The sequence below is a fragment of the Chelmon rostratus genome, chromosome 8, assembly GCF_017976325.1.
Source record: "Chelmon rostratus isolate fCheRos1 chromosome 8, fCheRos1.pri, whole genome shotgun sequence".
Classification (NCBI taxonomy): Eukaryota; Metazoa; Chordata; class Actinopteri; order Chaetodontiformes; family Chaetodontidae; genus Chelmon; species Chelmon rostratus.
This window is the reverse complement of record NC_055665.1, coordinates 4,873,126-4,879,125: the sequence shown is the minus strand read 5'-3', so window position 1 is coordinate 4,879,125 and position 6,000 is coordinate 4,873,126.

Here is a 6,000-nt window from a genome sequence, read left to right as displayed (position 1 = left end):
GAATAATTTCAGCCAAAAAGATTGAATATTAAACTCAGAATGAATATGTTGCTCTGTGGATGAACAAACAGATGACTGCTTCCTAACATGTTCACCAGAACTAACAAATAGCTAAATAATATGTGAGGGTCGCGATGTAGCGGGCTTGTTGTGGAGTTTCGCTGCCCCCTGGTGGTAGAAAAGAAGTTAATGCAACATTCAGCATGTTTTTAAATTGCACCGTTGTCACTGCTAGCTGTTAATCCACAGGTATGGATTCGAGTTATGTGAAGGGTCAAGACACTGAAAAGCTGTTTCCCCCTGTTTCCAGTCTTTATGCTAAGCTAAGCTAACCAGCTGCTGGCTGTTGTCTTAGATTTAACACACAGACATGAGAGTGATATTGGTCCTCTCATGTAACTGTGCAACATAACGTGAATAACGTGTAACATAACGTGTTTATACCAAAATCTCAAACTAGGTTTATACTATTGTCTTGTTTTGGGACTTGGTTCTGGACCTCAGTGTTGTGCACATTCATTGAACGTCCTCATGTTGTGGTGAACTGAATGTATCCGTTAGCAACAAATGAACGTGAACATGACCGTAATAGGCATACCGGATGGCAAAGGTATGGCCCACCCTACTCTGCCTCTGACTGGCCTATCCTGACGTTCTTACCCTAACCAATCTCACTCCTCATGCCAAACCTAACAAACCCAACGCACGAAGGCAACCAATCAGAGACGGAGTGAGCCGGCTCTTGTGAAGTGGAAACTTGCACAACAACGAGGACCGGGGATTACTTGTGATTTGCAAAACGCCGTCTTCGCCCCACCTCCGGTTCACGTCCACTGCGGGATAGCTAGTGGACCACAAACACCATCCGAATCCCAATGAGATGAAGAGCTAAATTGCGAGACGATGTTCTGTGTCAGATGCTCTCTATATTCATGAGCGCTGTGATAACACAGCTGTCAGACAAGTCCTTGAAATATTTTGGATTGCACTCACGCTGTTCATGTGCCGGCATTCTTCGTGGACTCCCAGAGTTTTCAAGAGCTAAATGCAAGCCGGTATCTCAGAACGAGACACTTCACGAGCTACTGTTATTAAACTCACTCACACTGAGGTGGAAATCAGTCTGTTTTTCACTTTCTTTTCAAAAAACAAAAAGTTTGGGTACGTGGAGACACGGAGCATCGATTTGGTTTGGATTAAAGTCCACTTTCGGAGAGCAAGCATTCATGACTCACAATCATATTATTTGATTTACACCTAAATGATCAGAAGTGACTCACCAAACGCAGGGAACCTGCAAGGAACTCTGTTTTTTTTCCCCATATTTCTGCAAAATGTCTTTTTTTGATCTTTGCTCTTCATCCTGAAGCCACATGAGCTCAGTGGCTGATTATGTTGACGGTGCACTGTGGGACTGGATGTTCTCAGAGATGATTTGTTGTGGGGCACCTCACATTGTCATTTCCTGGTCCTGAGACCACCTAAGACACCTCTTAACTTTGTTTCCTCTGTTCTCGGTAAACACAACCGCAGTGCAAGGCGCCATTTGCCTTGTAAATTGTTTACTGTATATTGTTGAGATGTTTCGTCTACAATTTTCAGTCCTGCAAACACATGTTAACGGTTGTGTTTTTGTGGCTTTTGAGGCTTAAAAAGATGCAGTTTGGAAAACCCCTGGAGCGAATGATACCTGATCCCTGTCAAACAAATTTAGATTTTACTGCTGAATAAGCTGAACACAAAGCATCTATAAAAAAAGCTATTCACACTATAACAACGTCACTCTGCACCACTGCTGCATCCGCATAGCCCGGGCTAAGCTAACGTTAAGCTAACGATGACGTGGGCCGTGTAGGTGAAAGCGGGTGTCGGCTTGGACTTTGCATGGGTTCAAATGCATCTTTTAAATTTGCGACGGCGGCGGCTTTAAGCTAAAACGAGATGTTAAGTTGCTCTTTAAAGAAAGTAAAGAAAAGAAACAGAGGAAGCAGCGAAGCCCTCTGTGACGCTAACACCTGCTAGCGGTGGCCCAGGAGCAGCGACCTCCTCGTGGATCACCTGACTTTGTGTTTGTGGAACATCGTGAAGATTATTTCTATAAATTCAAATCAATCTTTACTTCTTCACCACAAATCTGCCATTATAGTGCACAGACGCTGATGTTTAATATATCTGTTATTCCAGTGTTTGTGCATGTGGGAGGGGGTGTGGAAAGTAGATTTGTGAGTGTAGGTGTATGCATTATGCATACCTGTGCGTGTGTGTGTGTGTCCTTTAAGCAAGTCAACGTTTGGCTTAAACTATTTTGGGCTTCAGTGAGTCACTTGAAAGAAAAACAAACTGCCAAGCTGTTCTGAGAGCAGCCGATGAGCAAACCTTTCAGCGACTCCTGTGCAAACCTCCCCTCTCGTTAAATCTTTATCTTTCATTACTGGAGCCTAAGAGCACCCTGTTAAAACACGGAGGACACTAAACCCAGGGTGCTTTTAATGCAGGTGTCCTGTCAAATTCACAAGCGGGACAGTGTTTCAGAAAGATGGCTGCCCGCGAGCGAGGCTTTCTCCAAACCGTGAGCGTCCGGGTGAAGTAAAAATGTCAAAGCCTTAATGGACTGGAATGTTAATTGAGGCATTTATCAGCATGTTGAATCAAAGCTTGTACATGGAAGCGGGCCGCGTGGACCTGCCCGGCCCTGCCAGCAGTCCCGAGGGCTTTGTCAGTGTGGTTTATGTCGAGTGTCTGTTACAACATCCTGCCTGAGTGCTGCGGCCTTCAGGGGGGTTTTCTCCTCTCCGCCGGCCGCAAAAGAAAAATGAAAAACAGCTCGATGTAACTAATGAAACGCGATGAACTTCTTTCTTGTCGCAGTGACGGAGAAGCACGAGATGATGAATCGGACAGAGGAATTCAGCCAACACACACACACACACAGTCCAGCTGAGCCAAGCTGGTAGCCCTCATATAAATCACCCCCCTGTTCAGTGAGGTGATGGAGGGGGTTTGCAGACATGACGATCACATGGAGGTTAACGTAAAGCAACTGCTGGGTTTTATGTTAAAGCTCACTGCTATTAAAAGCAAAATCTGCTGTGTTTTATGCGTAAATGTACGACATCCCATTGGAAATTTAAAAAGTTGTCTGTGGCGCCGGCTCTTTAATGTTACTGTGGGCTTTTACTCTGCTAACAGTCACGAATATCTTTTTCAGGTTGCGTGTTGTTAGCATTTTTAATAGGTTGAAGTGTTTGTTGTGATTCAGTCATAACCAAGAAGATAATAAGCTGACGACGTGAAACTTCCATTGTCCCGCTCTCGCTGTTTGTCTCTGTGTAGAAAACAAATGTCAGACGCATCTGAGAGAAAACTTGATCACAGCGGCCTGAAAATGCCACGTAATTACGGCTCGAGATCCGTGACAACAGGCCTGCTGGAAAAGAATCATTTTTACCTTTTAGGTTCGTAATGAGCTACGTTTCATCAGGCCTAATGATAATGACATACAGGCTTTTGCTCGTTAAACACTAATGAAATGATTCTCCTGCACCAGTTCAGTTTTCACAGGTTCTTTAGCTATAAATATGTTCTAATAATGAGACTTTTCTCCTCCTCCTACAGGTTTCTTGACTGGCGAGCACAGACGTTCTGTTAATGCCTGCGCCGCAGCTGTCATGGAAAGTGAGAATTAGATTCTCAGTCTCAGTTACGTTGTTCATCATTTTAGCCGGATAATCAGGCTAAACTGCCTTTTAGTTTCATCATTCAGACTGACATGTTGAGTTGTTAATTTATTATTTCTGTTGGTTGATCTATCTATCTATCTATCTATCTATGCTACACATTCTCACTTCTAACTTCCAACTCAGCATGAGCTCTGTGGTCAAGCTATGAACAAAACCTGGACCCTGGTGTTCTGGCTAACCGTCCTGTGTCTGTCCCATCCAATGACACCTTCCTCCAAAATGTGTACGTATCTCGCTCTTCACGTCCGACATCTGAGGCGTTGGGAGTTAGAAAGAGCTGAGAACGTTGAAAAAATGATGCTAAAGGGGGATCCAGTGCCTTAAATAGTGACTCCAAGGATTCCTGACCAAGCGTCCGTATGTGCTGAGCTGGGAGCGAGAACGGGTTGATCTGTCGTTCCGTCATCGTTCCATCATTTGATCTGTCGTTCTATCGTCATCTCATCTGAACTTGTTGGCATTTTTGTGGCAAATCTGGGAACTTGGAAGCCAGCCGCCGATGAAAACAGCCGTCAGCGAGCACAACAACAGGCCTGTTGGAATCTGTGTAATTACTGGAGATGTGGGCTGCAATCATGTCGCTACAGATGAGGACATGCGGTCACGTCCTCCATGTTTTGTTATTTATTGTGAAGTTGTGGGTTTTAGCAATGTGGGGGGCTTGATTTTCTTACATATGTTGAATATTTTATGAACTGATTTTGCTTTCAGACTCTCTATGTTTACATTTAAATTGATAGTTGGTAGTTCATTTAGACTTTCATGCTAGGAAAATGAAAAATGTGACTTTGTTTGAGCTACTCTCGGTACTTTTATCGTACAAAAACAACTGAAAAAATGTAATTTGGAAAAAGGTCTGGGACCACGCTCCTATCATTCATATATCTGAAGTCCTTAAATCAGATTTCATCAGTTTCTACATGCAGAGCTCAAAGATGAAGGTTTATCTTCATCTACAAAACTTCATTCAGATGTCGAGTCATTTTTTCTTCTTCTCACACCTCATTATTTTTCCCAATAAAGTCAGAAACCTTTCTTGTAGCTTTCCTTTAAACTTTTCATTATTATTATGATTTCTTTTTTGTTTGTTTAAATGCTAAAACACTAGCTGACTGGAACTCGAGCTGTCCATAATATTAATTGTCCGTAATTAATTAATTTAATTAATCATGAGTGTTTCATATTTCTTCTTCTTTCACTAAAATATTCTATTGAGTGACGACTGGATGAGAAACACTTAAGTGTTTTTCTTTTTGAACATCATTCATGGTCTTGAAACATGCTCCAGCTAAGGTTCGCTTGATTTTTGTATTAGTCTGATCATCAGCTAGAGCCAAAAAATGAGATTTTCTCCTCCGTGAGTCACACTCAGGCGTAATCTACATTCCACTGCTCGCTTGGACGGACATCCAGCTGTTCACAGCGCTCTCCCCGCTGATGGACGAGTCCGCCGCTGTTTTTCTGCTGATAGCTCTCCTGAACCGTAGATGGAGAGGCTCCACATCCCACTTACAGATGTTTGTGATCACTGTTCCAGCGAGATTAAATGGATGTGAGGTGGTGGCCAGAGATTCAACCCACAGCGCAGCGGCCTGGTCCTCAGGTGGCCTGCTGTATTGGTTTTGGACGGCGAGCAGGGGCTTCGGTGGAAAGAAGCTCCCTCGTCTGGCTGGACGGCCAGCTTTCATGCGTTGGGGAGTTTGGGGGGGGGGTAAATGTGCAACAAACGAGGGATGGATGAATCAGCTTTAGGGTTCATGGAAAAAGTTAACAGGCTGAACAACTGAGTATAATATGTACAGTATGAGTTATGGTGTTGTTGTGAACTGGGGTCTCTCCAAGATATCAGAGTTAAGGCGCTCAGACCTGCTTTTGTCAACGCTGTTATTTCCTGGATGGGAGAAAGCCATCTGGGCTTTAAGATGTCAGATATCATGGATGTATTTATGGCGTGTGCGTGTGCATCAGCGATTTTTTTTTTTTTTAGCTTTAAAAGTCTTTAGAGTTTATGTACAGGCTGACATTCGTCTGCCACATCTGCATGTATTTACCACGATATGCTCCATCTTTGTCAATTTATTTGAATCTGAGCAGATTCATGGCTGCAGGAAAATACATCTGTGTCGATCGGTTGTAGATGTGTTTGTGTTCGTCGTGGCAGCATCAATGTGCTGCAAAAGTCTGACTGTCCAGGCAAAGACAGACAAAACTCTCCTGAGGAGAGAGAGAGAGGGAACTTTTGTTTGACTTGAACCAGACA